The 12,434-nt window shown below is 41.3% G+C and overlaps 1 long non-coding RNA gene across 1 annotated transcript; it reads right to left on the bottom strand.

The window, feature by feature from the left end:
• Positions 1-6,947: 6,947 nt before the first annotated feature.
• Positions 6,948-8,081, bottom strand: LOC120970281 (uncharacterized). The gene is made up of 2 exons (XR_005764997.2): positions 7,995-8,081; positions 6,948-7,411 (listed from the first exon to the last, which is right to left on the bottom strand). It is a non-coding gene; the product is annotated as an uncharacterized lncRNA (long non-coding RNA).
• Between the last annotated feature and the right edge of the window lie 4,353 nt (positions 8,082-12,434).

Below are 12,434 nucleotides of genomic sequence, written 5' to 3'. Positions count from 1 at the left end.
GCAAGTCTCTTTACTCGTTCCGTAATACATCATTCCGCAACTAACTCATTAGTCACAATGCTTGCAAGGCTTATAGTGATGTGTATTACTGAGTGGGCCCAGAGATACCTCTCCGACAATCGGAGTGACAAATCCTAATCTCGAAATACGCCAACCCAACAAGTACCTTTGGAGACACCTGTAGAGCACCTTTATAATCACCCAGTTACGTTGTGACGTTTGGTAGCACACAAAGTGTTCCTCCGGTAAACGGGAGTTGCATAATCTCATAGTCATAGGAACATGTATAAGTCATGAAGAAAGCAATAGCAACATACTAAACGATCGAGTGCTAAGCTAACTGAATGGGTTAAGTCAATCACATCATTCTCCTAATGATGTGATCCCGTTAATCAAATGACAACTCATGTCTATGGCTAGGAAACATAACCATCTTTGATCAACGAGCTAGTCAAGTAGAGGCATACTAGTGACACTCTGTTTGTCTATGTATTCACACATGTATCATGTTTCCGGTTAATACAATTCTAGCATGAATAATAAACATTTATCATGATATAATAAAATAAATAATAACTTTATTATTGCCTCTAGGGCATATTTCCTTCAGTCTCCCACTTGCACTAGAGTCAATAATCTAGTTCACATCGCCATGTGATTTAACATCAATAGTTCACATCACCATGTGACCAACACCCAAAGGGTTTACTAGAGTCAATAATCTAGTTCACATCGCTATGTGATTAACACCCAAAGAGTACTAAGGTGTGATTATGTTTTGCTTGTGAGATAATTTTAGTCAACGGGTCTGTCACATTCAGATTCGTAAGTATTTTGCAAATTTCTATGTCTACAATGCTCTGCACGGAGCTACTCTAGCTAATTGCTCCCACTTTCAATATGTATCTAGACCGAGACTTAGAGTCATCTAGATTAGTGTAAAAACTTGCATCGACGTAACCCTTTACGACGAACCTTTTGTCACTTTCATAATCAAGAAACATATCCTTATTCCAGTAAGGATAATTTTGACCGCTGTCCAGTGATCTACTCCTAGATCACTATTGTACTCCCTTGCCAAAATCAGTGTAGGGTATACAATAGATCTGGTACACAGCATGGCATACTTTATAGAACCTATGGCCGAGGCATAGGGAATGACTTTCATTCTTTTTCTATCTTCTGCCGTGGTCGTGCTTTGAGTCTTACTCAATTTCACACCTTGTAACACAGGCAAGAAACTCTTTCTTTGACTGTTCCATTTTGAACCACTTCAAAATCCTTTTAAGGTATGTACTCATTGAAAAAACTTATCAAGCGTCTTGATCTATCTCTATAGATCTTGATGCTCAATATGTAAGCAGCTTCACCGAGGTCTTTCTTTGAAAAACTCCTTTCAAACACTCCTTTATGCTTTGCAGAATAATTCTACATTATTTCCGATCAACAATATGTCATTCACATATACTTATCAGAAATGTTGTAGTGCTCCCACTCACTTTCTTTTAAATACAGGCTTCACCACAAGTCTGTATAAAACTATATGCTTTGATCAACTTATCAAAGCGTATATTCCAACTCTGAGATGCTTGCACCAGTCCATAGATGGATCGCTGGAGTTTGCATATTTTGTTAGCACCTTTAGGATTGACAAAACCTTCTGGTTGCATCATATACAACTCTTCTTTAATGAATCCATTAAGGAATGCAGTTTTGTTTATCCATTTGCCAGATTTCATAAAATGCGGCAATTGCTAACATGATTCGGACAGACTTTAAGCATCGCTGCGAGTGAGAAAATCTCATCATATTCAACACTTTGAACTTTGTCAAAAACCTTTTTCTGACAAGTCTAGCTTTGTAGATAGTAACACTACTATCAGCGTCCGTCTTCCTCTTGAAGATCCATTTATTTTTTATGGCTCGCCGATCATTGGGCAAGTCAATCAAAGTCCATACTTTGTTCTCATACATGGATCCCATCTCAGATTTCATGGCCTCAAGCCATTTTGCGGAATCTGGGCTCACCATCGCTTCTTCATAGTTCGTAGGTTCGTCATGGTCTAGTAACATAACCTCCAGAACAGGATTACCGTACCACTCTGGTGCGGATCTTACTCTGGTTGACCTACGAAGTTCAGTAATAACTTGATCTGAAGTTCCATGGTCATCATCATTAACTTCCTCACTAATTGGTATAGGCGTCACAGAAACTGGTTTCTGCGATGAACTACTTTCCAATAAGGGAGCAGGTACAATTACCTCATCAAGTTCTACTTTCCTCCCACTCACTTCTTTCGAGAGAAACTCCTACCCTAGAAAGGATCCATATTAAGCAACAAAGATCTTGCCTTCGGATCTGTGATAGAAGGTGTACCCAATAGTCTCTTTTGGGTATTCTATGAAGACGCGCTTCTCCAATTTGGGTTTGAGCTTATCATGCTGAAACTTTTTCACATAAGCATCGCAACCCCAAACTTTAAGAAACGACAACTTTGGTTTCTTGCCAAACCACAGTTCATAAGATGTCGTCTCAACGGATTTAGATGGTACCCTATTTAACGTGAATGTAGCTGTCTCTAATGCATAACCCCAAAACGATAGTGGTAGATCGGTAAGAGACATCATATATCGCACCATATCTAATAAAGTACGGTTACGATGTTCGGACACACCATTACACTGTGGTGTTCCAGGTGGCGTGAGTAGTGAAACTATTTCACATTGTTTTTACTGAAGGCCAAACTCGTAACTCAAATACTCTTCTCCACGATCAGATCGTAGAAACTTTATTTTCTTGTTACGATGATTTTCCACTTCACTCTGAAATTATATGAACTTTTCAAATGTTTCAGACTTCTGTTTCATTAAGTAGATATACCCATATCTGCTCAAATCATCTGTGAAGGTCAGAAATTAATGATACCTGCTACGAGCCTCAATATTCATCGGACCACATACATCTGTATGTATGATTTCCAACAAATCTGTTGCTCTCTCCATAGTCCCGGAGAACGGCGTATTAGTCATCTTGCCCATGAGGCACGGTTCGCAAGCATCAAGTGATTCCGAAATCCCATCAGTATGGAGTTTCTTCATGCGCTTTACACCAATATGACCTAAACGGCAGTGCCACAAATAAGTTGCACTATCATTATTAACTTTGCATCTTTTGGCTTCATTATTATGAATATGTGTATCACTACGATCGAGATCCAACAAACCATTTTATTGGGTGTATGACCATAGAAGGTTTTATTCATGTAAACAGAACAACAATTATTCTCTAATTTAAATGAATAACCATATTGCAACAAACATGATCAAATCATATTCAGCGCAAACACCAAATAACACTTATTTAGGTTCAACACTAATCCCGAAAGTATAGGGAGTGTGCGATGATGATCATATCAATCTTGGAACTACTTCCAACACACATCGTCACTTCACCCTTAACTAGTTTCTGTTCATTCTGCAACTCCCGTTTCGAGTTACTACTCTTAAGCAACTAAACCAGTATCAAATACTGAGGGGTTGCTATAAACACTAGTAAGTACACATCAATAACATGTATATTCAATATACCTTTGTTCACTTTGCCATCCTTTTTATCCACCAAATACTTGGGGCAGTTCCGCTTCCAGTGACCAGTCCCTTTGCAGTAGAAGCACTTAGTCTCAGGCTTAGGTACAGACTTGGGCTTCTTCACTTGAGTAGCAACTTGCTTGCCGTTCTTTTTGAAGTTCCCCTTCTATCCCTTTGCCCTTTTCTTGAAACTAGTGGTCTTGTTAACCATCAACACTTGATGCTCTTTCTTGATTTCTACCTTTGTCGATTTCAGCATCGCGAAGAGCTCGGGAATTACTTTCGTCATCCCTTACATACTATAGTTCATCACGAAGTTCTACTAACTTTGGTGATGGTGACTAGAGAATTCTGTCAATCACTATTTTATCTGGAAGATTAACTCCCACTTGATTCAAGCGATTGTAGTACCCAGACAATCTGAGCACATGCTCACTGCTTGAGCTATTCTCCTCCATCTTTTAGCTATAGAACTTATTGGAGACTTCATATCTCTCAACTCGGGTATTTGCTTGAAATATTAACTTCAACTCCTGAAACATCTCATGTGGTCCATGACGTTCAAAACGTCTTTGAAGTCCCGATTCTAAGCCGTTAAGCATGGTGCACTAAACTATCAAGTAGTCATCATATTGAGCTAGCCAAACGTTCATAACGTCTGCATCTGCTCCTGCAATAGGTCTGTCACCTAGCGGTGCATCAAGGATATAATTCTTCTGTGCAGCAATGAGGATAATCCTCAGATCACGGATCCAATCCGCATCTTTGCTACTAACATCTTTCAACATAATTTTTCTCTAGGAACATATCAAAAATAAACATAGGGAAGCAACAACGCGAGCTATTGATCTACAACATAATTTGCAAAATACTATCAGGACTAAGTTCATGATAAATTTAAGTTCAATTAATCATATTACTTAAGAACTCCCACTTAGATAGACATCCCTCTAATCCTCTAAGTGATCATGTGGTCCATATCAACTAAACCATGTCCGATCATCACGTGAGATGGAGTAGTTTCAACGGTGAACATCACTATGTTGATCATATCTACTATATGATTCACACTCGACCTTTCGGTCTCCGTGTTCCGAGGCCATATCTGTTATATGCTAGGCTCGTCAAGTTTAACCTGAGTATTCCGCGTGTGCAACTGTTTTGCACCCGTTGTATTTGAACGTAGAGCCTATCACACCCGATCATCACGTGGTGTCTCAGCACGAAGAACTTTCGCAACGGTGCATACTCAGGGAGAACACTTATACTTTGATAATTTAGTGAGGGATCATCTTATAATGCTACCGTCAACCAAAGCAAGATAAGATGCATAAAAGATAAACATCACATGCAATCAATATAAGTGATATGATATGGCCATCATCATCTTGTGCTTGTGATCTTCATCTCCGAAGCACCGTCATGATCACCATCGTCACCGGCGCGACACCTTGATCTCCATCGTAGCATCGTTGTCGTCTCGCCAATCTTATGCTTCTACGACTATCTCTACCGCTTAGTGATAAAGTAAAGCATTACAGGGCGATTGCATTGCATACAATAAAGCGACAACCATATGGCTCCTGCCAGTTGCCGATAACTCGGTTAAAAACATGATCATCTCATACAATAAAATTTAGCATCATGTTTTGACCATATCACATCACAACATGCCCTGCAAAAACAAGTTAGACATCCTCTACTTTGTTGTTGCAAGTTTTACGTGGCTGCTACGGGTTTAGCAAGAACCGTTCTTACCTACGCATCAAAACCACAACGATAGTTTGTCAAGTTGGTGCTGTTTTAACCTTCGCAAGGACCGGGCGTAGCCACACTCGGTTCAACTAAAGTGAGAGAGACAGACACCCGCCAGTCACCTTTAAGCAACGAGTGCTCGCAACGGTGAAACCGGTCTCGCGTAAGCGTACGCGTAATGTTGGTCCGGGCCGCTTCATCTCACAATACCGCTGAACCAAAGTATGACATGCTGGTAAGCAGTATGACTTATATCGTCCACAACTCACTTGTGTTCTACTCGTGCATAACATCGACGCATAAAACCCGGCTCTGATACCATTGTTGGGGAACGTAGTAATTTCAAAAAAATTCCTACGCACACGCAAGATCATGGTGATGCATAGCAATGAGAGGGGAGAGTGTTGTCCACGTACCCTCGTAGACCGAAAGCGGAAGCGTTAACACAATGCGGTTGATGTAGTCGTACGTCTTCACGATCCGACCGATCAAGTACTGAACGCACGGCACCTCCGAGTTCAGCACATGTTTCCGGTTAATACAATTCTAGCATGAATAATAAACATTTATCATGATATAAGGAAATAAATAATAACTTTATTATTGCCTCTAGGGCATATTTCCTTCATGCGCTTCACGGGCGGGCGTGGGCCAGCGTACGCATGTAGGCGCTGCTCGCGGTCGTCGGCCAGCCGGTTCGCCCAGCCGGGATGGTTGGCGGCGTACTGGGGGTCGAGCAACTGCTTCGGCGACAAACGCGCCCGATAGAGGCCGGCGGCGCATGCGAAGAGGTGGGTGCCGGGCTCGGGCACCGGCGCCACGGGCACTCCGTCGACGCTAAGCCGCCACCTCGCCGGCAGCCGCACGTTCGACGCGGCGGGGATGCAAAAATGGGCGAGCTCCTCCTCCTCCTCGAGCGTCAGGTTGGGGCGCGCCATCGCCGGCGAGGGAGGGAGAGAGAGAGGGGCGCGGGAGGCGTGTTTTCGTCGAAGGAAGGCGAGGAGGGAGGCACGGGATGAGGCGGGCGATGACGCCCAGGACGGATTTTATAGCGGCGGGCGCAGGCGAGGGGGTGGTGGCGGCAATTAATGCCGGTAGGCGAGAGAGCGGGGTGCGCAGGCGGTCAAAGCAGTGGCGTGTGCAGGCGAGCGGTCGGTATGTGCAGGTGGTCTAGCGGTGACATGTGAATCGGCACCGCGCGCGAACCTCGCCGGCGATGGGACTCGTCGCTGCGCCGGCGTAAATGGCCTCCTACCCGTAATCTGCGCCGGATTAATGCGGGTGGGAGGCGATGGTTACACTTAAGTATGCGCGTGGACCGCCCCTCCTTCTCACGCGACGTACACTGGCACGTACGGGCCTATAGCAACCCGTACGACCGTGCGCCACGTACGCCGCTTGCACTGGATTTCCCATCCTACCTTTCCTCACGAAGGGGTATCTTCTAATCTGGACCGTTGATGTGTCCAGGGGTTGTACCGAAGACGAAATGTTTTTCTATTTCTTTTCTATTCCTCTAACTTCTCTCCTTAAGTCGTATCAAGGGCTGCTATCTAAATACTGCTCCCTACTTTGATAATACAAAAGCCAGCAGTTGCTGGATCTTAAAGAAAAAACTCCCTAGTCTTTTATATTATTTAATCGAGGAATACTATAAGCAACACATAGTTTGTTATTTTATTGACCAGTTGAAAACTGAAGCCACATGTATAACATCAATGTAATGACGGACTAGTCTTTGCTACTTGACACTTGAGACAATAGCAAGGACCGAATGGAAAACTTCCATGACACTGGCCGCCCTTATATGATTCTACGAGACATGCTGCTGCACAAAGAACGTCAAAGCACGGCCCTTTGTTTACCTTCACTTCTACACAGCCTGGTGGAGGTGGCAGGGTCGATAGAGGCTGAGGATGAGGCAAATGACCAGTCACTGGAAGTGGAGTTGGATTACTCTTTGGAGAAGTTTGAGGAGAAGGAGCCAGATGACTGCTCTTGTGATCAGGTGGAGGCGCCATGAGACGACCATCACCTGCATCCAAATTATGTTCTCCTTTGATTGGGCCTGTTCTTCAAACCAAATAGGAAATTAACAAGGCAAATACAGAAAAATTAGGAGGGTAAAATGATCAAACTCCCGTTTAATTCTCGTTATCTATGCATCGTCATACGTATTTGGTAACCCATTCGGTGTGGGATGTGTACCGGACAAGATTTTGGCTACCGAATGAGGCAATTTTACCGAAGGGGACTGGTAAACGTGGTTAACACGGTTACCGAGACATACCGAGAATATTTCGAACAAATTTTATAGTGGAATTTTGAATGCAAATAAGTGAATGAACGAACATTCGAAGCAGAGACCTCTCAAATCAGGAACTAGGTTGCTACCAACACGTCAGAACCAACTCTCGTGGCAATAATTAGATTCTACATACTTTACTATAAATCGAGCATTTAAATTCAAAAGTTTAAAAAAATGGTATTCTTTGCTTGGTATGGTGATTTACCGAGGGGCACGGAAATATGCGGTAATCATGGGAAATCTTGAAATTTCGACCGGTAACCAAAACCTTTGTACTGGATATATTAACTGTATCAAGATGAAGTACAAAATTGCCATAGATGGATGATTCGACATCATATACCTGAAAAGGCGAGCAAAACCGCAAGAAGAAGAATCAGCATGGTGGTCCTTCTGACAATGATGTGCAGACCGAAGGCTGAAGAGTGGAGTTCATGAGACAACCTACATTTATAGATTCTTGGACTGTATCATTTTTCAGATCTTCGCAGCACCCTCAACGCATTATACCTTAAGCTATATCACATGCATTATATAGCTCCGAAATTGCATTGCATCTTATTGTTGTATCCGAAAGATTTCTCATTTAATGTGTATTGAAAGTATGTCTTGTCTTGGTTTTGGTGCTCATAAGCTTTGAATTTAGTCACTAATTTTCGGCTGAACTTTTGCTAGTAAATAATTTTCCACCCTGAATGGATTTTAGTTATTAATATGTTTCTAGCGACATATATGGATTTTCCATAATAAATAGATGGACGTCATGCATTTATTCAAAGGCTTTATTTCATAAAGCATAATTATGAGTCCTCCAAGCCCCCATAGTACACGATGATCAAAGTTTATATCTTTAGGGTATCTTTATGCTTAATATATTTCGTTCAACAGAGTAGAGGAAAAAAATTGAACCCATTTGACAATGTAAAAGCATATGTGTAATTGAAAATTTGTGAAAATGAACCAATAATATATAATTCAACCCCAATTGAGAAAAAACAGATTCAGGAGCCTACCTATCACTATGTTCACCATCACATTCAAACTCGTTTTGACAACTCAACATGGAGGTCAACCTTGATTTAACTAGCAATGTTATAGCTTTTTGTTATAACAAAAGGCAATCTTTTGCAGATAATGATAAGGTTGCCATTAATAAAATCACAAATGAACGACAACATGAATGACAATGATATATCTTCCATAATTGATATCACATATGTATATAAAGAAACTAGCATGTCATCTACACCAACAAGATGAAACGTAGTTCCATAGAAAACTAAATTGTAATAATATTGAATGGGAAGTACTCGATCGCAATGAGGAATTTCCTATATCAACGTTGGTGATGAAGATGACGAGGATGTAGCAGTCGAAGAAGGCGATGAAGTAGTCGTGCAAAGCACTTCCTACAAACATCATCGCCATACTGCGTGCTTAGTTCGCCAATCACCTAGGAACGTCCGGATACAATTGCTTTCTTCATGCTGCTGAACGACAAGGAAATGTTCGACAGGGTCGGGCTGGGGTGTAGTGGAGAACATATGGGTTATTTTGCAGGATGAGAATCTCTCGATAGGACGTCTCCCGCTTATAGCCTCGGTCTGATGACCCTCATGTATGCATAATCATATACCTATATGCGAGGAAACTCCTCCTCGGATTTCTCGACCACGCACTATCTCCTAACTGCACATTGATATGCAGGATGTACCTTTTGAGCTGTAAAGAGGGGGCCATCACCTTTCTATGGAACCCATGATCTAGGATTCACCGACCAATATTCCCATACTCAGTAGGGAGACAAGGCCCCCTCTTCCTCTGTCCATCCCTCCGGTGACGAGAGGGGGCAGGGTCCCTAGAATGTTGCTTCGGTGGTGGTAGGTCTATGAAAAAGGGTTATGTCTCTGATCTACTGTGGCAACATGATGGCATCCCTGGACGTGGGATAAGGTCTCCCCGACTCACCCTCGCTTAAGTCGTGCTTCTTCGTATCACCAGGAGGCATGTGGAGGATGATGTGTCCACAAATCTGGTCCTCCCTTCTAGATTTTTCTTCTACAGATGTGTCTAGGTGGCATTGTCCTGCGGAGCAGACCATGTCGTTGTGTGTCTTTGTCATCCGCTCCAGTTTCAACCAACAAAGGATGGCCAACCTTGGTTTTCATCGTGGAACAAGTGATAATTGTGTTCCCCGACTCTGTCTGTTCGAACATGGTATTTTTTGCGTGCTCCCTCGGGCGTTTTCTTCTTCAAACTGTTGATTTGCTATCTCGATCATGGTTGCCGGTATCTTCTAGTCTACATCGAAAACTTCTAGGCTTCTGCTTCTGTAAGCTCCTATATTTCAACAAGTTTTTGTTCGGTGAAACAGAAGCCCTGGGGCGGTAACGAGCTTTGCTCATGGCACACTGTGGTGGATGTAGGAGGACGAAGACCTCTATACCCATAAAAACTTGACTTAAGTTCATGGTTGTGTGCTGGTGATGTGTGTATTTTTATTTGTATTTGTAGTTGTATTTGTAAAATTCATTGTTGTCTTACGAATTCGAACAACCTTAGAGTACCAATGTTCACATTATACATTGCTGAATTTGCTATTTCTCTAATGCTATATAGGATTTATTCTACAAAACAACTGTAAAAATGATTTTGATGTGATTTGTTGGGTACAATTATAGAGAATAAATTGTAGTTTCTAGACATGATAAACGGCCACATCTAAAAATCAGATGCTTTTCGACTGTCTCCTATTTTCTGGCAAATAAAGGCGATACTCGTTCTCCGCGCGGGTCGGGTTTACTGACCAAATGCACACCCCTGCCTGCACGAGTAGGTTGGCCCGTCGTTCTATTATGCATTTTTTCTTTCTGTTATCTTTCTTTCCGTCTTTTTCCATTTGCATTTTTTGCTTTTTCTTTATCTTCTCTATTTTATTTTTCTTTTAGTATTTCAAAACTTGGAAATTTTATAAATTTATAAACTCTTTTTTAAATTTTGATTTTTGTTTTGAATTCATGAACTTTGTTGAAAATTGCAAATACTTTATTTTTTGAATTTGAGAATATTTTTTTATTGGTGAACAATTTTTTTCAAACTGATAATAACTTTTTTAAACTCATAAATTTTTTGCAAACTCACATTGTTTTTCGCAATTCAGGAACATTATTTGAATTCAGGATTTTTTTTAATTCACGAATTTTTTTTGAACTTTTGAACAGTTTTCAGACTCACGAACATTTTCCAAAATTATTGAACCTAACATATGAACATTTTTGGAAATTCATTATCCATTTTTTAATTCATGATTATTTTTTTGAAGTCGTGAAGACTTTTCAAACTGATTGAAATTTATTAAATTCAACAATTGTTTTTATGAATTCATGATTTTCTTTCGAATTCAAAAACATTTTTTAAATTTACGAATTTTTTTAAAATTTTTAAATTTTTTGAATCTGCTAAGATTGCTTTCGTTTTATGAACATTTATTCAGGTCATGAGCCCTTTACCAGATTCGTAATTTGTTTTCAAATTTTTTTTTAAAATGGGAATTCGTAAAAAATTTGAAACTTGCGAACATTTTTTTAAATTTAGTGAACATTTTGTGAAGTTTCATTATCAAATTTGAAATTTCTTTTTAAAAATGAAAATGTAAAAAGGGGAAAACAATGAAGGAAAAAAAGAACAAGGAACAAAAAATGCGGGGCCCACCCAAAACACGCACGTGGGGGAGCGAGGGGTGCGCGATTTGGTGCCATGTGTCCCCTATTTTGGGCGATAGGAGGTCTGGGAGCAACTAGTTAACGAGCGCTCCTTCGGGAGCCTCGCAACAATCAGCGCCACTTGGCGCGCTGTCAGCTATTCGCCACGTGTCGCGCTCTGGACGCTCCCTCCAGATTTTGTTTTTTTATTTTTCCGCACGCGTTTTCGGCTTTTTAAACGGTTTTTTCCTGGTTTTCTTCGACGTTTTGGTTTTTTCCCGGTCTCCCTTAGCGTTTCGACAAAAATTTTTTTTTTCAAATTTTTTTTGTTTTGCGCGAAAAAATGAGTTTACTTTTTTTTTTTTTCTTTCGTGAAAAGTCACATTTTTTTTCACGAGAGGCACGGTTGTGCTTTAGCGAGAGTCACGGCCGTGCCTTTCGGAAACGAAAAAAAATGCGTTTTCTGTTTTTTTCTTTCGCGGGAGTCACGGTTTTACTTTCGCAAGAGGCATGGTTGTGCTTTCGCAAGAGTCACGGCCGTGCCTCTCGGAAAGGGAAAAACAAAACGCGTTTTCTGTTTTTTTTTCTTTCGCGAAAGTCACGGTTTTGCTTCCGCGAGAGGCACGGTTGTGCTTTTGCGAGAGTCACTGCCGTGCCTCTCGGAAAGGAAAAATAATACGCGTTTTCTGTTTTTTTTTCTTTCGCGAGAGTGACGGTTTTGCTTTTGCCAGAGGCACGGTTGTGCCTTCGCGAGAGTCACGGGCGTGCCTCTTTCGGAAAGGGAAAAAACGCGTTTTCTATTTTTTTCTTTCCACGAGAGTCACGGTTTTGCTTCCACGAGAGGCACGGTTGTGATTTCGCGAGAGGCACGGGCGTGCCTCTTTCAGAAAGGGAAAAAACCGTGCTCCCGGTTTGTTTTTCATCCGGTTTTTTTCGTTAAAAAAAAGTTCGTCAAAACCTATCAACATGGGATATAGTTTTGAAGATCTCGACGCGAGGAATCTAATGGTGAAAACGGTTTGAGATTTGGACACACGGTTTAAGAGATAAAAAACGTTTTGAATAAACGAATCTAAAAAAAA

Source organism: Aegilops tauschii, chromosome 7 (genome assembly GCF_002575655.3).
Source record: "Aegilops tauschii subsp. strangulata cultivar AL8/78 chromosome 7, Aet v6.0, whole genome shotgun sequence".
Classification (NCBI taxonomy): domain Eukaryota; kingdom Viridiplantae; phylum Streptophyta; class Magnoliopsida; order Poales; family Poaceae; genus Aegilops; species Aegilops tauschii.
This window is presented reverse-complemented; position numbering and strand designations above follow the sequence as displayed.